The sequence below is a fragment of the Topomyia yanbarensis genome, chromosome 1 (genome assembly GCF_030247195.1).
Source record: "Topomyia yanbarensis strain Yona2022 chromosome 1, ASM3024719v1, whole genome shotgun sequence".
Classification (NCBI taxonomy): Eukaryota; Metazoa; Arthropoda; class Insecta; order Diptera; family Culicidae; genus Topomyia; species Topomyia yanbarensis.
The window spans coordinates 102,304,800-102,329,212 of record NC_080670.1 but is presented as its reverse complement, the minus strand read 5'-3'; the positions used below and the strand labels follow the sequence as shown (position 1 = coordinate 102,329,212).

Here is a 24,413-nt window from a genome sequence, read left to right as displayed (position 1 = left end):
GGCGCAATCGTGCGCAAAACGGCCGATTGCGTCAGAGCACATGATGTGCTCCCCTCCCATTAATGTTAAAATTACTCATATCTCTTCCTCCTAATAGCGTGGCAGAATTTATAAATGGTCCTTATTGGTATAATCACAAGCATATTGAGATCCCGTAACTTGAAATTTTCTACCTCGTTCGAGTAAACGTTGCGATATTACAATAAAGACGCGAAACAGAAAAATATAAATGCTGCGTTCCTAAACGATATTAACATTATGCACGAATCAAACATCCCCCGTTACGTATTTATTCTTAGCTCTGTATAAGTGACTGATGAGTTAATGGACTAAAAGTAAACCATTAAATATGACCATAAAACATTTGTATTTTGTGTTGAAATGATTGCCGCTAATAGACCTTTCTCGTCCGACCTAACCCCCTTTTTTCTTATTTTTATTCAAAAGAATATACATTTTTAAGAATGTTTCCGTTGAAATGAGACTTTTTAGAGCTATCGTGATTTTTTAATGATTTTTTTAAATTTGAAAAATGCAAGAATGTTGAGTATTTTTTTCACCTTTGCAAGAATGGTGGGACTCAAAATGTGTGTTTGGGCAACACTGTTTTGTTTATTTTTGCTTGAGTTCCTGGCAACGCGGCAAATGAAGTGGTGAGTCGCGGTACAAAGTTCATTGGTTATGTAAACAAACTAAAGTGAACCTCTCGGTGGAGAACATTGCATGATAATGTTTAACCTCACTTTTTTGACAGTTCAGAGAGATTGTTTACATGGTCTTGGAAGTTTTGTTGATTCGATCACAGTATGAGAAACTTGGTTTGGTTCGCTGCCAAATATTAACACTTTCCAAACAAGCTCGCTCAGCTGTAATTTTTTATTTGATGTCGGCATCATACATTGTTCCGTTAAATTTAACATTTTTACTTTTCTTGTACATGATTCATTGAAGAAGTAAAGAATTTCTAGCCAAACATTTGAAAAAGGCCTACTGCAAAATGCAAATAAATCGAATTTTCATGTTCTCTATTAAAATCCTGGGACAGAACCTGTGGATAGATGTTTTGTTTTTCTTTTTTTCTGTTCATTTTATCTCTTGTCTTGCATAGCCACTCATCCTTCCTCAAATATTTTAAATTGACTGGCTACATTTGACAGTTCCTTCTGACAGCATTTGACGGTTCCCTTTGGCTGCATTTGACAGCTCCCCCTGGCTGCAATTGACATTAGGTTTTTCGTATCCACACGCCCCGTCCCAGTTAAAAACTATCTATCTGGCCATGTACATAAACATAACGCAACAATGGATTATGAAGAATTTTGATAATGATTTTATAACCTATTATAAAAGGGCCCGGCTGATATAAAAGTCCTAACTAGCAATACACTTATTATAAAATGATTATTAAAGATTATTGTAACTGATTCCAAAAGGATTATAAAGGCAGTGTTGCGATCAATTTCATTTCGTTTGTTTTGTTCACAATGTTAGTCGCAGAGCATTTTGGTGATCTATGGCAATTGATGACCTTCACACCCCATACTAGGACCGCTCCTGTTGCAGCTGTTTCGCCCCGTCCGGCACCGAGTAAACCGATGGTCCAGCCTGCGCCGCACTCGTCTGTCGCTATGTCAATTGCAGGGACTTGGATTAAAGCTACGGCTGGTGGTGTTACTGCAATCGGTTTGCCTTCGGCCACGTTGGACATTCGGCTAACGGGAATATTCAGCGATTCCGATTCGAAGGAAGCAGCGCCAGTAGCAGACTGCTTCGGTTCAGCAATAAGCTCCGGTATCGGGCGAAGCTAACACTCCGGCAGGACGAAGGTTTCAACAAGGGGCTCAGGCATAAGTAGTAGAGTCCTTGCACTTACTGCGTGTCGAGTGAACAATTCCGACGAAACTACTGCCGCTCTCGCCAAGTTTGAATACCGTAATAAGTGCGACATCAGCGGTATAGTGCCAGGAATAGTCGAGAAGAGTGCCAGGACTGACTTGCCGAGAGCTACAAGATTAAATAGCAGGGCGTTTTTAAAGTGACCATAGTATAACATAGAGGCTTTTGGGCAGATGATTTATTCAGCAGAATAAGATAGCAAAATTACCCAAAACATAAGAGCGGGCTGCCGAAGTGAATCCACACACATCATCACCTATAGAGGCAAGCAATATTGAAACGCAGCGAAATTCCTCACAATGAATTGATCTCGTCAAATGAAATTCTAGGAAGTACAATTTTCATAGCATAATTTATCCGACCGAAATTGTAGTCCTCGATTGAGAGACTGATAGAGTAGCAGCAGCTAGGAACTTTCTTTCGAAAGCTAGCAGCGGTTTCGCGTATCCTGCGCTAAGTAGAGAGTGTTAAGACAGATCTCCGAAGCATGCCTAGTTATTTCCTACCAATTTGAACAAGACAGCAGATGAAAGATAGCTTTATTGCGGTGCCAAAATGATGGCAACTCGGGATATAATATAAATTTACATATAATTTCTCCTCCCTGATATTCTTCCAGAATGTATAATGCTCTGCATTCTTATCACTCCTATCAAATCCTTCTAACTCCTTATCGTCAGTGTCGAGCACTGTTTTGCATTTGCCGGCTAAATCAACGACAATGTGATCATCGACGAAACTTTTGCTGTAATGGAACTTGAACACGATTAATAAATAATTCCATTCGAAAGCGATAACCTTGTTGTCCTCATGTTTGCAGCTATCATACGCTGGCAGGCATTCTGACCAATGGAAACGTTCTTCGATATGGGCATTGAACGAACAAAATCATTTCAACAACTTATCATCGACCGAATTCGTTACCTATACAGTTCAGGTAAACTTCACCACCTAAAATGAGTAATCAATCGGATCATCTTGTTAGGACTTAACCCACGAGCAAAAAAACAAATGTGTACAAATCCTTATCCATCATCCAGAAAGCAATCGTTTAATAGCCCAATACTTGATCTTGCGATTCAGCATATGTCACCGGGTATTACATCCAGCGCCGATTGGTCAATGTATGAACAAAGAGCATCGAAATTATTCAAGTAATGTAAATTTTAAAAGTCCATGTAAACAAGTTTTAGGTAAACAAGCACACTGAACTGTCAGAAAAGTGAGGTTATACATTTTCATACAATGCTCTATGTTTTGACAGGTATATGAATGAATCATTTCAGCATCAGTGATGCCAGGTCCATTTAAACAATAGCCTGCAGTAAAAATATAAAAGTCTGCAGATTGCTACAAAAATCTTCAATAAATTTGACATAGAAATGTAGTATGTATATATTTTAAATGATCAAAAATGTTGAAAGCAGGTGTATAAATTGGCTGGCATCGGCTTTGTTCTGCTAAATATTTGTAATCTGCAAAAGATCTGCAGTGAAAATGCAAAATCTGCAGATTTACTAATATATATGCAGATCTGGCATCCTTTTAGTATTCCCCACAGGAAATTCATCCAAATGGTGTAAAAATACGGGGAAGCAAGGCAAAATAGGTATTCAGAATATGGCGTTAAATGGACAGCTTGCACTATTTTTGATTTTTTCAATAGTTAGAGGTACCAAATCATCGCGGCAATAGGCAGTAACGAATTGGGAATAAAAAAGGAAGCATCCTATCATATAAAAAAATTTGACGAGAAAGGTCTATTGGTAATTGGATTTGAATTGATCTTGCGAATTGTCAATTCTGTACCCATACATAATACAAACGTCATTCACTCAGACAAAACCATGCGTATTTCCCACACGCATAAAAGACCCAGTGGATTCGTTTCCTAGTTGGTCAAATAAACACTAAACAAACAAATAAATTAGTTTGCTCAGTCTAAAGAAATGTCAGCTCGATTGGCATCAACCGGCGGATACGTGTTCCCTTACAATGCCATCAAATGAAAGTACATTTAAAATTACATACGACAAAATATGTGCAATTCAGAATATAACGAAATGAAGATTGCTTAATTATTTGCATTTAAAAAAAGATCGGAAAAAATTAGTTACATAACCAAGATGGTTTATTTTCAAAGATAGCACTGCTGATGAATCACTTTTTAAAAATTGGTGATAAGGGACGCGGACGAAAATAGCTGACCACCGCCAGAACAGATGGCATCAGTATTCTTGGATATTAAGGGGGCTTTCGATTCAGTTTCAATCAACATTCTTTATGAGAAGTTGCACCAGCATGGTCTTTCGCCAATTTTAAATAACTTTTTGCTAAACCTGTTGTCTGAAAAACAAATGCATTTCTCGCATGGCGATTTATCGACATCACGATTTAGCTACATGGGCCTTCCCCAGGGGTCATGTCTAAGCCCTCTCCTCTACAGTTTTTACGTGAATGACATTGACGAATGTCTTGTCAATTCCTGCACGCTAAGGCAGCTTGCAGATGACGGTGTGGTCTCTATTACAGGTCCTAAAGCCGTCGATTTGCAAGAACCACTGCAAGATACCTTGGACAATTTGTTTGCTTGGGCTCTCTAGCTGGGTATCGAGTTCTCCACGGAGAAAACTGAGCTAATCGTATTTTCTAGAAAGCGTGAACCAGCGCAACTACAGCTTCAATTAGTGGATCAAACTATTGCTCAGGCTTCAACATTCAAATATCTCGGGGCATGGTTCGACTCTACCTGGGTACCTGGTTAGGTACCTGGGGATGTCACATTAGGTATCTGAAACAGAAGTGCCAACAAAGGATCAACTCTTCCGTACAATAACTGGAACATGGTGCGGTGCCCATCCAGGAGACCTAATCAGGCTGTACCAAACAACGATATTATCAGTGTTGGAGTACGGATGTTTCTGCTTTCGCTCCGCTGCGAACATACACTTCATCAAACTGGAGCAAATCCAGTATCGTTGCTTGCGTATTGCCTTGGGTTGCATGCACTCGACCCATACGATAAGTCTCGAAGTGCTGGCGGGCGTTCTTCCGCTGAAAAATCGATTCTGGAACCTCTCATATCGATTGCTCATTCGATGTGATATTCTGAATTGCGAAAGGCTTGTCGAGCTTAATTCTCAGACCCGATTCATGTCCTTGTACTTCGATTACATGGCACAGAACATCAATTCATCTACGTATAACGTCAACCGTGCTCATCTTTTCTATAATAAATACCATCAAGTCGACTGCGCCAAAATGTTCTACACTGACGGATCAATTCTCGACGGGTCCACAGGCTTCGGTATCTTCAACGAAAATCTTGCTGCCTCATTCAAACTCAATGATCCTGCTTCAATTTACGTCGCAGAATTAGCTGCCATTCAGTATACTCTCGGGATCATTGACACCCTGCCCTCAGACCATTACTTCATCGTTTCAGATAGTCTCAGTTCCATTGAGGCCATCCGTGCGGCGAAGCCTGGAAAGCACTCACCGTATTTCCTGGGGAAAATACGGGAATATCTGAGTGCTTTATCTGAAAAATCTTACCAGATTACCTTGGTTTAGGTCCCGTCACATTGTTCTATTGCGGGCAATGAGAAGGCGGACTCTTTAGCCAAGGTGGGCGCATTAGAAGGCGACACTTACGAAAGACCAATTTGCTTCAATGAATTTTTCAGTATCTCTCGTCAGAGGACGCTCGATAGTTGGCAAACCTCATGAAGCAATGGGCATCTGGGACGGTGGCTACATTCCATTATCCCGAAGGTATCAACGAATGCCTGGTTTAAGGGATTGGATGTGAACCGGGACTTTATTCGTATGATGTCAAGGATCATGTCCAACCATTACTCGTTTGACGCGCATCTTCGTCGTATAGGACTTGCTGAAAGTAATCATTGTATTTGTGAGAACGGCTATCACAACATCGAGCATGTTGTTTGGCTGTGCGCAGAGTACTGTGTTGCCAGGTCCCAACTAATAGATTCCCTTCGGGCCCGAGGTAGATCACCCTAAGGGCCAGTCCGGGACGTCCTGGCAAGCCGTGACCACCCCTATATTTTTCTTACCTATATCTTTTTGAAAACTATTGATGTCCAAGTTTAATACATTTTCCCCTCTCTCATTCACAGTAGAATCTCACCAACCCACAGTGGTTTTTTTTGCCAAAAACGCGCGATTAATTATTTACACAAAAACGGTCAAGTTTAGATCAATAATGTCTTCTGAAAGTTTTATCAGTATTTTAAGACCTTTCTTCTGGTTTAGTACATTGAGTGATTAATCTCCCTAAAAGTGAGATATTTTTCTCATTTTTTTAAAATGTATAGATAATGAGATCATATGTTCTGCAATGTTGTAGAGCTGCTTTTTGCGAGCAACTTTGCTTAAGAGTCCAAAATTGTATATTCAATACTTGTGAAGTTATAGTGCCTTGTTTGTGGATGGCCCCTTAAAATCATTTTTTTAATATAACTTTTTTGGTATCGTACCTATGAATTTAGAATGTTCTACAAAGTTATTTGCGTCAATGTCATCCGCAACTCTTTAGAGGAACGTTTTGTTCTAGCTCTTCTATCTTCGAAGTTATTTAGCAATTTTTGAAAAAAATAGTGCTATTTCCAATAGCAATAACTTTTGAACGGGCAAAAACGGGCAACCAGCTATAGTTATAAACCTTAGTACAATAAATGAACTACAAAATCCAATGTATTCCATTTGTCTACTGTTGTCTCCGGTGCTGTTATGGACGGTTTAGGAAGTGCTTTCCGCTGCTTAGTATGCATTTTTCATTAAGTGGAATTGTTCATCTGTTCCTCGCTGGATTCTCTTTTTACGTATGCGTGTGCAGGAAAGAAATTAAGAGAGAGAAAGAGAAAGAGAGAGAGAACAAGAGAGAGAAAGACAGAGAGAGAGAAAAAGAGAGAGATTGGAGAGGAGCGCTAAGCGCATAACTTCTACGAAATCGCCTTTAAGAAAATCAGTGTTACACAGCTCCGAGATGTAGCAATCCTTGACTGATACTAAGGGTAATGCTCAAAACTAGAAGATTCCCGAACTTCGACGCGGTCACGTGTGCGGGAGAGTGTCTGTACACGTTTTTTCGTACATTCAATGATACGAAACGTTTTAAGCGATACTAATTTAAAGGGATTTTCATCAAAATGTGTACAGTTGGAATGTAAGGTAATTGATTGAAACATAATTTCTTTATATACTTAGTATTCTTGTTTATTGAAAAGTACACTCATTATACTATTTAGGTACCCTTGATAAACGTCACTTGTTTTCCCTTTGGGTTTCCGCGAGAGAAAGTATGAAAATTGGTTCTGTAGTTCAACAAGTCTTTCAACGTTGACGGACATAATATGCCCGATTTTGCCGCTTGAATAATGCAAATAGTCAAGAAGTCTTGTATTTATTTCAAAAGACTGTGGATCAAGCATAATCGCACAGTAACTAATGTTTTTAGACTCTTAAGACTTTGGGTGCTCATAACTCAAGTACACAGAATTTTCTTGAAGGCGATTTTTGCGCGATTTCGCAGAAGTTATGCGCTTAGCGGTCCTCTACAACCTTTCTTTTTCTCTCTCTCTCTCTCTTTCTCTCTCTCTCTCTCTCTCTTTCTTTCTCTCTTGTTCTCTCTCTTTCTCTTTCTCTCTCTCTCTTAATTTCTTTCCTGCACACGCATACGTAAAAAGAGAATCCAGCGAGGAACAGATGAACAATTCCACTTAATGAAAAATGCATACTAAGCAGCGGAAAGCACTTTCTAAACCGTCCATAACAGCACCGGAGACAACAGTAGACAAATGGAATACATTGGATTTTGTAGTTCATTTATTGTACTAAGGTTTATAACTATAGCTGGTTGCCCGTTTTTGCCCGTTCAAAAGTTATTGCTATTGGAAATAGCACTATTTTTTTCAAAAATTGCTAAATAACTTCGAAGATAGAAGAGCTAGAACAAAACGTTCTTCTAAAGAGTTGCGGATGACATTGACGCAAATAACTTTGTAGAACATTCTAAATTCATAGGTACGATACCAAAAAAGTTATATTAAAAAATGATTTTAAGGGGTCATCCACAAACAAGGCACTATAACTTCACAAGTATTGAATATACAATTTTGGACTCTTAAGCAAAGTTGTTCGCAAAAAGTAGCTCTACAACATTGCAGAACATATGATCTCATGATCTATACATTTTAAAAAAATGAGAAAAATATCTCACTTTTAGGAGGATTAATCACTCAATGTACTAAACCAGAAGAAAGGTCTTGAAATACTGATAAAACTTTCAGAAGACATTATTGATCTAAACTTGACCGTTTTTGTGTAAATAATTAATCGCGTGTTTTTGGCAAAAAAAAAACCACTGTGCAACCTATCTACAATATGGCATTGCTTCACGAGTCTTCGGTGCATACCCTTCTTGATAACCGTCTATCCAGAACATCATGACATACCTCACATGCAGATGATATAGAGTGCCAATAATTATCCGAAATATCGACCCTCCCCTCGTCCCTGCGGTTACAGGCTGGAAACTACAAACACTACAACAAAGTATGCATATCCGCCACAATGATCAATCAGCAAACGACGATGTCAATTACACAATATGTATCCCACTTCCTACCTTTTTCCTTTACTTACATAAGAGGGGAGCAAGCCGCCCCTAAATACGGCTTTCCCTACCCCCACTAACATGTGACATGTACACCCAGGTTTTTTTACGCGGTTTTACTCACAGTCTGTGTGTATCTCTCTCTTTTCCTCCTCCTCCCGTTCTGTTTTTTTTTTTTTCTTTTTTTTTTTTGTTTCTTTCAGTTTTTTTTACGCGGATTTTCCAATTAACGCGGTTTTTGCAAAAATGTTCTAAGTAATTTTGAATGCAAAAGACTTAGACTTTTTTCTGAAAAAATTGCTAAGTCCTTTTAAATGCAAAGAACTTAGAAGAATTTTGGCAGTTTTTATTTTGCGCGGATTTCACCATTAACACGATTTTTGAAAAAAATATCCTTTTGAATGCAAAAGACTTAGAAGATTTTCGGAAAGATGGAAGCGACGGGTCTGGAAGATTCCTTATGGCCCGCACCCCAACAATATGGGTATTTTCGGAATGGTCTTGAAGAGTAGGTTCCAGAAATTGATTTTTGACGCCATTTTGAAATCAAATATAGCGACTTCCGGTTTAGCGAAATTCGCTATAACTCAATCAATATGGGTATTTTCGGAATGGACTTGAAGAGTAGGTGCCAGAAATTGATGGCGTCATTTTGAAATCAAAGATGGCGACTTCCGGTTCAGTGAAATTTGCTATAACCCAATCAATATGGGTATTTTCGGAATGGTCTTGAAGAGTAGGTGCCAGAAATTTATTTTTGACGCCATTTTGAAATCAAAGATGGCGACTTCCGGTTTTGCTAAATTCGCTATAACTCAATCAATATGGGTATTTTCGAAATGGACTTGAAGAGTAGGTGCCAGAAATTGATTTTTGGCGTCATTTTGAAATCCAAGATGGCGACTTCCGGTTTAGTGAAATTTGTTATAACCCAATAAATATGGGTATTTTCGGAATGGTCTTGAAGAGTAGGTGCCAGAAATTTATTTTTGACGTCATTTTGAAATCAAAGATGGCAACTTCCGGTTTTGTTAAATTCTCTATAACTCAATCAATCTTCCATCTTTCTGAAAATCTTCTGCATTCAAAAGGACTTAGAAATTCTTTTGCAAAAACCGTGTTAATTGCGAAATCCGCGCAAAAAAAACTTCCAAAAATATTCTAAGTCTTTTACTGAGAGTTTTTTTTGCGCGGATTTTCGAATTAACGCGGTTTTTTTACGCGGATGTTCCAATTAACGCGGTTTTTTACGCGGATTTTCCAATAAACGCGGTTTTTTTACGCGGATTTTCCAATTAACGCGGTTTTTTACGCGGATTTTCCAATAAACGCGGTTTTTTACGCGGATTTTCCAATTAACGCGGTTTTTTACGCGGTACGTATCCCCCGCGTAAAAAAAAAACCTGGATGTATGTGACCGGACGGCTCAGTCTATATTTCCGGAACCATATAGGCGATCCGTGCAAAATTTTACAGACATCTGTGGGAATAATATAGCTATCATTTGGGACTAAGTTTGTGAAAATCGGCCCAACCATTTCCGAAAAACTGATATGAGTTTGCTAATTTTGAAAGATGACCGCTTTTCCCGGGCACTTCCGGAACCGTCTATGGTGATCAATGTAGTTAACGAAAGTTTGTTTGGCCGTCGGTGACCTAGAACAGTATATTTAAGTTGTTTGAGAGACATTTTAGCGAAATTTTTACCTTTTTGCTTTCATAGGAGTATCGGTTTGAATCACAATTTGCTATGTGATCGCACGCCACAACCCGTAACTCCGGAACCGGAAGTCGGTTGGGGATAAAATTTAATAGCCATTTACGGAGACGCAACATCTTTCATTTGAGACTAAGTTTGGTTGATTCGGTCTAGCCATCTCCGAGAAACCGATGTGACTGTTATTCTGAATTTGGATACTTCCCCCGGGGCTTCCGGAACCGATGATGGAGGCCAATGTGACCAAAAAGACTTTGAATGGCTGTTAATGACCTAGTACTACAAATCGAAGCAGTTGTGGTCACATTTTGGAAAATTTTTCACCATTATACATTCATTGCAGAATTTATTAAAATCGACATTTTCTGCGTGATCGTACTCATAACCCTGTAATTCCGGAACCGGAAGTCGGATCCATTAGAAATTCAATAGCAGCCTATAGGAACGTTGCACCTTTCATTTGGGACTAAGTTTGTAAAAATCGGTTCAGCCATCTCTGAGAAAAGTGAGTGAGATTGTGTTCGCGTACACACACAGACGCACATACACACATACATACACACAAATACATACACACAAATACATACACACACATACATACACACATACATACACACACACACATACATACACACAGGCATTTGCCGAACTCGACGAACTGAATCGAATGGTATATGTCACTCGGCCCTCCGTTAAAAAGTCGGTTTTCAGAGCAATAGCAATACCTTTCTATTGAGAAAGGCAAAAATGTTTGGAACCACTTGTGGGCGTATGTGGTACGGAATTCCACTAATCTCGTCTTTCACGGATGTGTCGAAGAAAACAGTAGATTCAGAAGTATTTATGAAATGCACACGGTTGGGATTGCAAGAAGAAGGGTTGATATTCTGCGTCATGTAGTTAAAGTACAGGGACATGAAACGGGTCTGAGAATTGAGCTCAACAAGCCTTTCGAAATTTTCGATCACCACCAGGTTCAAGATATCGCATCGAATGAGCAATCGATTTGAGTTCCCAAAATCGATTTTTCAACGGGAGAACGCCCGACAGCACTTCGAGACTCATCGTATGGGTCGACTGCATGCACTCTAAGGCAATACGCAAACAACGATACTGAATTCTTTCGAGTTTGATGAAATGTATGTTCGCGGCGGAGCGAAAGCAGAAGCATCCGTATTCCATTACCGACAGTATCGTTGTTTGATACAATCTAATTAGGTCTCCTGGGGCACCCAATCATGTTCCGGTTATTGTACGAAGAAAGTTGATCCTTTGCTAGCATTTCTGTTTCACATACCGAACATGGCATCCCCATGTACCTTTCGAGTCGAACCAGACCAATAGATATTTTACTGTGAAGACCTGAGCGATAGTTTGACCCATTAATAGAAGCTGTAGTTGTGCTGGTTCACGCTTCCTAGAAAATACAACTAGCTCAGTTTTCTCCGTAGAGAATTCGATACCTAGCTTAATAGCCCAAGCAGACAAATTGTCCAAGGTATTCTGTAATGGTCCTTGTAGATCGACAGCTTTGGATCCCGACACCACGCCGTCGTCTGCAAGTTGCCTTAACGTGCAGGAATTGTCAAGACATTCATCAATGCCGTTGACATAGAAATTGTATAACAGGAGACTTTGACATGAGCCCTGGAGAAGGCCCATGTAGCTAAATCGTGATATCGATAAGTCACCATGCGAAAAATGCATGTGCTTTTCCAACAAGTTTAGTAAAAAGTTGTTTAAAGTCGCTGAAAGACCATGCTGGTGCAGCTTCTCTGAAAGAATGTTGATCGAAACTGAATCAAAAGCCCCCTTAATATCTAAGAACACTGATGCCATCTGCTCTTTGCTAGCATAGGTCATTTGAATTTAGGTTGAGAGCAACGCAAGACAATCGTTGGTCCCTTTGCCTTTGCGAAAGCCAAATTGTGTATCTGACAGTAAGTCATTTGCTTCGACCCAATTGTCGAGGCGGAGTAGAATCATTTTCTCGAACAACTTCAGGATACAGGATAGCATTGCGATCGGACGATACGAATTGTGGTCGGAGGCTGGTTTTCCTGATTTTTGGATGGTGATGACCTTCACTTGTCTCCAATTGAGTGGGACAATGTTAGCCTCAAGAAACTTATTAAATAAGTTCAACAAGCGTCTCTTGGCAGAGTCTGGCAGATTCTTCAACAAGTAGAATTTGATTCTGTCTGACCCTGGAGCTTTATTGTTACACGACAAGAGAGCAAGTGAGAACTCCACCATCGAAAAAGGTGTTTCGTTCGCGTTATCGTGAGGAGACGCGGCGCGGTAAATCTTCTGTGCCGGGGCGGAATCCGGACAAACCTTCTTTGCGAAATCGAATATCCAACGGTTTGAATATTCTGCACTGTCGTTAGTACTGTTTCGGTTTCGCAAACGCCGGGCCGTGCCCCAAAGAGTGCTCATCGATGTTTCTCTCGTTAGTCCGTCAACGAACCGGCGCAGTAACTAAGTTTCTTGGCTTTCATCAAGCTCTTCATTCGCGTTTCTAACGTCGCATATAGTCGATAGCTAGCGGGTAACCCGTCGTCCCGGAAGGTCTTCTCCGCGTACACGTCTGAGCACTCTTTGTCCCACCACGGATTAGGAGAGCGTTTTTGTACGTTCGCGCCGGGTACTGGCTTAGTCTGAGCTTGATTCGCGCTGTCGAGAATCAAGCAAGCCAAAAAGCTGTACTCTTCCTCCGGAGGAAGTTCTTGGGTAGATTCGATGTTGTCGGATATCGCGGCAGCATAGCTCTTTCAATCGATATTTCGTGTGAGGTCATACGAAATATTGATTGATTTCAATGGCCTTGAACCGTTATTGATTGAGACTACGATCGGCAGATGGTTGCTGCCGTGGGGATCAGGAATAACCTTCCACGTGCAATTTAACCGCAGTGATGTTGAGCAAAGGGCGCTCGGGCGCGCTGGAGAAGCAGGAATCCGTGTCATTTCACCCGTGTTTAAAATTGTCAAATTGAAGTTATCGTAAAGATCGTGAATTAAGGAAGACCGGTTATCATCATAGAGGCAACCCCATGCTGTACCATGAGAGTTAAAGTCTCCTAAAACTAGTCGCAGTGCTGGCAGGGATTCTAAGATGTCTTGTAGCCGTCGGTGCCCAACCGCGGTGTTGGAGTGAATATATATGGAAGCAATGCAAAGGCCTTTGCCTTTGGTTGTTACTCGACAAGCGACAACTTCAATACCTGTTATCGAGAGAAGGTTAGTTCTGTAGAAGGAATAACACTTTTTGATCCCCAAAAGCACTCCTCCAATGGGGGTGTCTCGATCCAGGCGAATAATATTAAAGTCGTGGAAGTTGAGATCTATATCGGAAGTTAACCAAGTTTCACATAATGCAAATGCATCGCAACTCAAATTATTTATTAAAATTTTGAAGGAATCGATTTTCGGGATGATACTTCTGCAATTCCACTGTAGAACAGTGATCAAATCCGTGACCTCGTTCGATGAGTTAGCCATCGAAGGATACAATCGCTGAGAGGAGGGGCCATTTAGCAGTCAACTGCTTCAAAAATGTTCTCATTGTAGGGAGAAAAGCTAACATAAGACTTTTAATAGGATCAGTAATATTGAAAGTTTTGAAGTAGAATACTTCTAACGTTTCAATATGGGGGACCCCATAAAAAAAAATTTCAATATTTCAAAAATTTCAGTTGAGAAATTTTCCCAGATTTAAAATGCGAATATCTTCCGTTCTACTGGACGAAATCGCAATATTTTTGCACTATCTGATCGGAAATTTGTGCACGTATTTCGTATTAAATTTAGGAATTACTGCGACTACTATAAATAAACCAAAACAAGGATTTTCAGAAAACAGCGAGGAAAATGCGCAATTTGCCAGCATATCCCACGCAGAGCCGTCAAAAAGGAGCATGTAAGCGTTTCATTACATACGGGAATGTTATATATACAGGTCACGCGAGCTTGTTTTGTATCAGTGGGTGCTCGCTTACCACACGAGCAACATGCTCGTCCGGACGGTACAATGAGCGGTATCATGTTTGCGTTCCCGTACCAAGCGTCATCGCAACGTTCTTCGTGATAAAATGCAGGGAATCCAAATCCACCATTCGGCGTCTGGCTCGTCGTGGTGGTGTAAAATGCATCTTCGATTTAATCTACGAATGATGATGGTGTGCAAGAAAATGTCATCCGAGATGCCGTGACCTACACTGAACACGCCAAGCGCAAAACGGCAATGAATGTCGTCTATACTCTGAAGCGGCAGGGACGCACTTTGTATGGATTTGGAAGTTGAAAAGGTAGAACTCACTTGTATCATTATAAAAAAGGCCCTTTTCAGGACCACCAAAATCATTTCAAAGAATAAGTTTGCATTTTCTGTTTCATGGACTGTTTCTCCCTGGAGAGCAATTTATGTTAAACCGAAGACTCTATATTAAGAAGACTTATATCTCTTTCGTTCCTCCATACAAACGAAGAGCGACAGAGGTTCCAGCGCCTCTACTGGAGGAAGGTAGGATGCTTAATGTTAAAGTGTATATGTGTGTGTGCATCACTATGGGAAGTACCACCTTTACCCGCAAGTGGCGTTGCTGTTACTGTCTCCAGATTCTGGACAGAGTTGCCAGTCTTCTTGATATGCAGTCTTCGGTTAAACCCTAAATTATGATTTATTTCAGTACGCAAATTGCAAATATGGTCAGAAACAAACTGGAGTGAAGTGGAAAACATTTTTACTAGGCGCATTCAAAAAAGGTTTCAATTCTCAAACATTTTACCAAGGTGCCGTATTACATTACTCTCTTTACCCTGAGTGTTCGATAATCTCCGTAGTGGAAACACAATTTCAATTTTGTTCTTTATCAAAAATATGTGGTCGGCCAACAAAGGTGTGGAGCTACGAAGAACACATATTGAGGACAACACAAAAAAGGACGAGCTTACATTGTGCTGTAGTCAGGTATAAAAACTCAGCATGCTGTTGCTCACGCTCAGTTCGTTTCCAGCATCAGCATACAGCAGTTCGTTTGCAGCATCGCCCGCAAAATTCAAACCGCCGTCCGTTTGCTGCTGTCAGAAGAGTTGGCCAAGCACGCCGTCTTCGATGAAACCAAAACTGTTACCATATACACCAGCACCACGTAAATTTCAAACACTGCCCAAACAAAAGGCCCTTTTCAAGGCCATCATTTTATCGACAAAGAATGAAATTGAAGTTTTGTTATTACAAGCATCAGCTTGTCAAGAGCGTTGGATGCAGAGGGGGAACAACTTGACAGCTCCTATACAAATCGTTGAAACCACTTTTTTTGGGTCTGTGGGTCTAAAATGGCGGATCAATCTTTATTCAAGAGCAATTTCTAAAAAAAGCGTAAACTTTTTCACAGTGAAAATTTTCTTGGTCAGATTTTTTTTCCTTTCGGTCAATTCATTTTTGAAGACTTTTTGGGTTTGGTGTTGTTTTATTTTAAAAATAATGCATCTTCATTCCGATGCATTATTTTTAAATGATTCATGATTTTTTGGAATCATCAGCATACAAACAAGCGGCGCTTATGCTAGTTAGTGAGCATCTTCATTTAGTTTTAAGATATTAGGTAGTAATATTTGCATTGCAATGTAAACAACACACACAATGATACTGGACTGTTTTTCTCCCTCTCCGATAGAAAATGAGCTGTCATCAGTTCTGAATTTTGTGGAAACCTTTGCACCGTAAATGTCGCATGCTGTCAGAAATAAACAATCGAAGTCAATCCCGCCTTTGTTAAATACGAAGTGAAAAATGATAATCACAAAACTAAATGTATTTAAGATTAACGACAAACTTTCGAGAATTGTTATATGCGAAAGATATTTCAAGGGCGACGGGAGAAGAAAAAGTTCACACTAGAAGCGCACTCAAATCAAATCATGCATTTTACATTCGGCACAATTTGTAATCCTTTTATGAAACTCCAAAATGACGAATTAACTTGTTTATATTGATATTAAATTATTACGCTGTTTTGAAATGATCATCTTGATTACCGCTTCCGAATGTAAATAAAGAAAACAAGTTCGTAAAAGACGTCACGGAATTATTTTCTCGCATAGAAATTTACAGTATCGCAATTTGTGGACGGCGTTCTATGGTGGCGACATCATTCGAAACACGGTGGTTTCATGCAACTTAGGCTAAACGTCAAGTTGCGGGAGGGTTGGTTGGATGGTAAGTGAGCCACTTGTGAACAATACCGTCGCTTTCACGAGAATGGCACAAAATCAAAAGTTATTTGTGATTTATAGACAGTTTAGTGTAATGATTCAATTTACACAAATCGAACGTTTTCTAACGTTTCGATATAGGTGCTTCGTTTCAAAATTTTCGGCCAGAATGCTGCCTGTTTTTTCAAACGTGAAAATCTGCTGTTGTATTGAATGAAAACCTTCGATTTTTGCGCTGATTGGAAATAGTTGTGACTAATTCTGTAGAATGCACAATTACTGAAAATAACGGATTTTGTGAAAGCAGTGGTTGGTCCATACAATTCGATTCTAAGCGAGCCAGACTAGTTTTGTTGGAAGGTCCACCTCTGACAATAGAAATAAACTGTTTTATTTTGAATTCAACTACAACTTCCTTGAAAACAGCACAGCTAAAAAACTTTTGGGAAAAACGCGCAGACCTAAATTTTCCACTATAATGGAAACTGCCTGTGCCCCGCCGCACAGCATCATCAAGATTGATAGTAATTCAAGCCGGGAGGAAAGAGGTTGTAAGGCAATGGAAAACGAAAATTTCATTTATATCTTACTGGAATATAATTGGCTGGTCCTGAAAAGAACTTGTTGGTTTGTGGTTTATTTTGGGTCACAATTTAGGCCTGCTCGATTGCTGATAGCTGTGAATTTCTCGCAGGGCGACAGTTTCTGTTCAGTAGTGATGAGGCTTCCTAACGCCAACCGTGACTGGGGTACTTTTACACGACCTTCGTTGCTTACTGCTTGCCGGGAGGCTTTCCTCTGGTGGACTTACGAGCGGTTTGTTTGGTACGGGCCATTTATCAACAAAGAATCGAATTGAAGTTTTGTTATTACAAGCATCCGAAAGTAGCTTGCCAAGAGCGTTCGATGGCAAGTGAGCTACTTGTGAACAATATCGTCGATTTCACGTATTTCACAAAAGAAAAAGTTATCATTTGTTTGTTTGTTTACAGTTTCGTGTTTACTAGGCGCATTCAAAAAAGGTTTCAATTCTCAAACATTTTACCAAGGTGCCGTATTACATTACTCTCTTTACCCTGAGTGTTCGATAACCTCCGTATTGAAAACACAATATCAATTTTGTTCTTTATCAAGAATATGTGGTCGACCAACGAAGGGGTGGAGCTACGAAAAACACATATTGAGGACAACACAAAAAAGGACGAGCTTACATTGTGCTGTAGTCAGGTATAAAAACTCAGCATGCTGTTGTTCATGATCAGTTCGTTTGCAGCATCAGCATGCAGCAGTTCGTTTGCTGCATCTCCCGCAAAATTCAAACCGCCGTCCGTTTGCTGCTGCTAGAAGAGTTAGCCAATCACGCCGTCTTCGATGGCACCAAAACTATTACCATATACACCAGCTCCAAGTAAATTCCGAACACTGCCCAAACAAAAGGCCCTTTTCAGGGCCATCAATTTATCGACAAAGAATGAAATTGAAATTTTGTTATTACAAGCATCAGAAAGTGGCTTGCCAAGGGCGTTGGATGGTAAGTGAGCCACTTGTGAACAATACCGTCGCTTTCAAGTAGAATGGCACAAAATAAAAAAGTTATTTGTGTGATTTGTAGACAGGTTAGTGTAATGATTCAATTTACACAAATCGAACGTTTTCTAACGTTTCGATATAGGTGCTCCGTTTCGGCCAGAATGTTGCCTGTTTTTCTAAAAGTGAAAATCTGCTATTGTACTGAATGAAAATCTTCGATTTTTGCGCTGATTGGAAATAGTTGTGACTAGTTGTGTAGAATGTTCAATTACTGAAAATAACAGATTTTGTGAAAGCAGTGGTTGGTCCATACAATTCGATTCCAAGCGAGCCAGACTAGTTTTCGTTGGAAGGTCCATCTCTGACAATAGAAATAAACTATTTTATTTTGAATTCAACTACAACTTCCTTCAAAACAGCACAGCTAAAAAACTTTTGGGAAAAACGCGCAAACCTAAATTTTCCACTATAATAAAAACTAGTGCCCCCGCCGCACAGCATCATCAAGATTGATAGTTATTCAAGCCGGGTGGAAAGGAGGAGGGAGGTTGTAAGGCAATGGAAAATTTCATTTATAATAATAATACTTTATAATTGGCTGGTCCTGAAAACAGCTTGTTGGTTTGTGGGTTATTTTGGGTCACAATTTAGGCCCGCTCGATTTCTGATAGCTGTGAATTTTTCGCAGGGCGACTGTTTCTGTTCGGTAGCGATGAGGCTTCTTAACGCTAACCGTGACTGGGGCACTTTTACACGGCCTTCGTTGCCAATCAGCCCCCTGTCAAGGACGACGTCTCTGTACAGCCAGCATCACTGCCATGAAAGGCAAAACATTGATTTTGAACCGAATGATTAGAAGCTGTATTTAGTTACAAAATGTCAATAAAATTAAATTATTAAATCATCTCACAAGATGCAAAACGTCGCGTGGAATGCTTGAATATCGAGCATAGTGCCGAACATAATTCTTTGTTTGGGGCTTTATAGCTATAACACCCCATATATGTCGTCGCTGTCAAACTCCATATGATGGTATAGGGTTGCCAGGGGGCTGTTGCCAACTGCTTGCGGGGAGCCTTTCCTCCGGTGGACTTACGAGCGGTTTGTTTGATACAGGCCATGTAGCGAAAAATGCTGATCTCCTACTTCTCTGATGCTGGTAGTAGGACGACGGCCAAACGCTCTTTTGCGTGCCTTCATTCATAAAAGTTCAACAATATTTTCAAAGAATGTTGCAAATTGTCAACTTGATAATTCCAAAAATACTCCAAATAAACTATGAATGTGCTAAAGTCGACAAAGTCGCATAGAAATTGCTTATTCCAGAGCAGAATTTACCGGTCTAAAGTAAATTCTACTTCACTCCGGTTATGTCTCTGACATTACCCACCCATCTTTTTGCCTTTCTCATATAGAAAGGTTATGCAATCACTCTGAAAAACGTCAACCTAATCCCGGCCCGGAGGGCCGAGTGTCATATCCCATTCGACTCAGTTCGTCGAGATCGGAAAAAGTCTGTATGTGTGTGTGTATGTGTGTATGTATGTGTGTGTGTATGTGTGTGTGTATGTGTGTATGTGTGTGTGTATGTATGTGCGTATGTGTCAAATAATGTCACTCATTTTTCTCAGAGATGGCTGGACCGATTTGCCCAAACTTAGTCTCAAATGAAAGGTGCAACCTTCCCATCGGCTGCTATTGAATTTTGGATCGATCGGAATTCTGGTTCCGGAATTACGGGTTTCAGAGTGCGGCCACACAGAAATTTCGCATAAAAACTATAGGAAAAATTAAAAATAGAATTTTTATTTTTGATGCTAAATGTATTCAAGGTGCATAAAACGTCGAGATTTGATGCAAACACGAAAAAAATTTGACGAAGATTCACGTTTTTGGATTTTGCACATTTTTGCCTTTCTCATATAGAAAGGTTATGCAATCACTCTGAAAAACGTCAACCTAATCCCGGCCAAATTTTTTTTTCAACTCGCATAAGGTTTCTGGATTTTAACAGGGGCGTAGTTGATGGTTTACGGAGAGGGGTTACACCCCCCCCCCCTCTACTGTTCACTCCCCTCCTTTAAAAATCTCCTTAAATCACCGCTCAGACCACCACCTCATACCCCTCAACCCCATCATCTTTAAACCACCACTATATTACAAAGCATACCAATTTAAGCTGGGGAGTCGTTCATTCATGGGATTTTCGCCCTCCTCACATACCCATCCCCGCATGACAAAATGAGTTAGCAAGCAGATAACATTGATCTAATGCTGATTAGGCTAATGGAGTATGATATTTTTTTGTTTCAAGTGTTTCACCGTCGACACGTAGCTCATCAAGTTCGTGGCTGGCATGCCATTGTGTATAAGTGCAAAGTGTACTAAGAATGTAATGGACATTTCCACGATTATGTTGAACATAAAAAGCCTCCGTGCCATAGTTTAGAGAAATGAGAAAGGCACAATTGCACCGCTAGGTGGATTAAAACAGGTTTTTTATTATCCAGTCCACTATGGCGGAGAGTTTTATAATTCCAGTGCTGTGATTATACTCGAACTGAAACAAAGGAACACTTGGGATTTTTGATGTTCCTGGAAGTGCTGGGAGCTCCTTCTCTGAGCTTAATCCTCCGAGACCAGGAGCTAAATGCTTCCGTTTGGTTGCAACACTTCCAATGGATGTCACTTTTGGAACCCCGTCAAGGGACACCTTCCGGCCTTTACAAGGAACTTTAGGAGAGAAAATGTTCCTCCTCTTCCTATAACTTCTAGGCACCCTAGTAGATGTTCCCTCTTGTGGGTTACCAGCCTCGCCCTGGTCAGGAGGCAAGTGAGCATAGATGTTTGTTGAGGATGGTGGCGTAGCGTTCTTTAACATTTCTGCGAAAGAATGTTAGAATCGTCCCGCAAGGGAACGTTTCAGTTTATCCCCGCGTAGTTTGAACGCGGGACATGCCGAGATATCATGCAGACTCTCCGCACAGTAAGGATACTTTTCGGCTTGTTTACTGCACGAATCATCTAGATGATTCTCCCAGCATTTTCCACAGCGGGCCTTATTGCTACAATGGGTGGCTGTGTGACCCAATTGTTTACACTTTGTGCAATTCATGATCCGCGGTACAAACAGACGCACAGGCAGACGAACCAAGGCAAGAGGACGAAATTTGGCAAAGCGGTACCAGCGAAGGTCACCCGATAAGTGTTTGATTGGGGGTACGTTTTTGAACCATCCCCCGAAACTACTACTGAGTGCAAACGTTTACACTCAAGTATTTTCACTGACTGAAGTAAGCGGTCTCTAAAACGGCCAACCCCGTACTTCAGCAGATCCTCGCACGTCAAACTCTCATCGGTGACGACGCCTTCGGATTGTACCTTTACAGCTGGAATATACACGTTATACTCCCGCGTAAAGTGCTCACAGCAAGCAATATCGTTTGCCTGCTTTGAGTTGGCTAGCAACACCCTTATTTTGTCCGAGCGGACCTTCGAAATTTCGGTCACAGCCGAGAACCGTTCTGTCAGGTCTCTAGAAATGTGAAGAAGATTCAATGATTTAGTGTTAGGCCGAAAGAAGACCACAAATGGACCAGTTGAGAGTTCTGGATAGCATTTGGGCCGGGGGGAGCCTTAGAAGTTCAACCCGATTCAACTTTAATTTGACCATCCGGAGAGGGAACCATAGAAAACGTCAACGCACGGGGTCAGCGCCCGCGCAGACGAAAGAAAGCAATAAATGTGTTACAAAAGACAAAAACCACTTAGCTTTAATCTGGTGTCCAATGACGAACCGATCCAGCTTATACAGCTGGCTATTGTTTATTCCTCACATTCGAACAAAAGACTGAGGACCGACCCGAACTGGCAAAATAACCGTGAATGCGGATTAGCACTATTATTTATCGCCACACACAGCACTACGGACTAGAAAAAAAAAACAACTTCTGTCTCGATGGAGAGCTCGAAAACGAATGAAAGAGGTTCGTTATTAATTGTCTGACACATAAATTCTACATAAGTGTCAAGACAGTTGCGTGTTAACCCTAGAACGTTGCACTGGGGTAAAATATACCACACGCCATATTTGGAGCCGTGTGAAGACAAGAATTCGGCATTTACCTACCTGGGACCCTAACCATAATTCAATTTAGAGTTACTAGTAAGAGTAGGAAAAGGTGGTAAAGCCAGATGGCTTATAGCCTTCGTGGAAGCAGGTGTCAAAGTTGGCGTGGGGTACATTTGTACCCCAATGTACGGTTGCCGTTGCTGTCGTCAGGTTTCGTGCTGTCAGTAGAAATGTGGTACTGGTTGTTTTACTACGTAAGTAACAATTAGTATTATATATTCGTTTTTAATCATTTATTCAATTAATTTAATTTAATTTTGAAGTAGAAAAAAAATCGTTCTCATTTTTGCTGATTTTTGTTGTTTATTTTCAATAGTTTTTCAAAATAATGACTCGCAAGTATAATTTGCGCACAGTATCTGCTGTAACAGTAACGTTGCGTGTTACAATTGTATTACTGATCAGAAATATTTTTTTCATTTCACTTTCCACCCCATTTAGAGGCATTTTCCAAAACCGGATTTTCAAACTTTCACTCTCCCAAATAATTGCACTTTTTTAAAAATTTCGAAATTACATTTTATAGCGTTTCTAGACCATTCTTTCAACTTTTAGAATCATTTGATTTTTTTCAAATCGGTTGAAAATTCGCAAAGTTCTAGTAATTTTTGTGAAAAAAGTCAAAACCACGATCTTTTCAATATTTTTATGTATCTTTACTTCAATAAATTCCGTATTTTTTCTAACACAGCTGTTTTCGCAATTAAAAAACGAAGAAAATGATGTATTATACATTTCTTTTGTTTGCATTTTTACTGCGAAAATTGCGATCAACCGCGTGGCGTACATTTGTACCCCAGTGCAACGTTCTAGGGTGGAAAACGCAAGTGCAACGTTCTAGGGTTAAACACTTAAATTTATTGTGCGGATTATTTGCATTGTGAAAAAAGTTATATTGAAAAGCGGCCCTACACTTTCAATATTTTTGACAATTCTAGAGAGTATTGAGAAAGGAATGGGATTGAAATATTGTAACAATATTGACAAAAATATGGAACGCGTAAAGCGGACCCTACACGAGACAGAAATATTGTCAATAAATATATTGACAAGACTGCTTCAATCCATCAATCCCATTTAAATTCTACAGAATCAATATTTTCAAGATGACCTTACACCATCAATATATTGATCAATAAATGATTTATTGTCAATATTTCTGTCTCGTGTAGGGTCCGCTTAATGGCCGCTATTGACAAGATTGCTTCAATATGTCAATCCCATTTGATTTCCATAGCACCAATATTTTCCAGATGACCTTACACTATCAATATATTGATCAACCTTTGAAATGGGACCCTATTCTCACTGTCACATCACGTAGTGACCAAAGGCGTTGTTTACTTAAGCGGACCCTACACGAGACAGCAATATTGTCAATAAATATATTGACAAGACTGCTTCAATCCATCAATCCCAATTAAATTCTGCAGAATCAATATTTTCAAGATGACATTACATCATCAATATATTGATCAATATATGATTTATTGTCAATATTTCGCTCGTGTAGGGACATATGTAAAGGCTCGCACAGAATGAAGCCAAATCTACCAATTGAACATGTCACCGGCTAGGGTTAATGTGCTAGTAATTGACCCCGCAGTAGATGGTGCTAACAATTTCAAAGAATTTGGATGAATCCAGTTGTACTTTAAATGTAATATTTTATCAATTGATGATACCAAGTCTTTTGAACAATATAATGCAAATTTAAAGCATTTCAACTTGATTCCTTTAGTAAAATTAGATATCTCGAACTGGTATCCATATCCCTATAATGGACCCGTTTTCCTATTATGGACCTAGGATCGAATACGCGCATTATGGAGCCGGGTCCATTATACGCATATCAAACAATTAATGCAAAAAAATGTATTTTTTCAGTTGTCTGGTAATATCAAGAATCATTTTAGCACATCATTATAAGAAAAATATGAAAAATAACAAAATTTTGTTATTCTTTCCTTTCATTAAATATTACAATGGTACTCGATCATTCGTAACCCAACTTTGTACCGGGAAACAAGTGCTTTTTGTTCTCTCCGGTGTGGTTTAGTTTTTTCGGTAGTACGAAGGTGCTTGCTGTGGCAGAGGCTGCAGTAAAGCATTTCTAATAAACAGTCCCGCGAGTGATAATTATTACCTGCGATATCAGTGAAGTGCGTTACTAAACAGTTTTCTTGCCTGAAAGACGGCTTTGTTTAGACGAGCTATATCAGCTCTACTGTGTGAAGGTCATGCGGGTGACGGATAAAACAAACGAAGGATCAATTCACCTAC

General features: G+C 39.9%; 1 protein-coding gene across 2 annotated transcripts in view; it reads right to left on the bottom strand.

Moving 5' to 3' along the window:
- The window catches only part of LOC131676203 (WD repeat-containing protein 20), a 349,792-nt gene that overhangs the window by 237,548 nt on the left and 87,831 nt on the right, over positions 1 to 24,413 (bottom strand). The window lies entirely within an intron of this gene.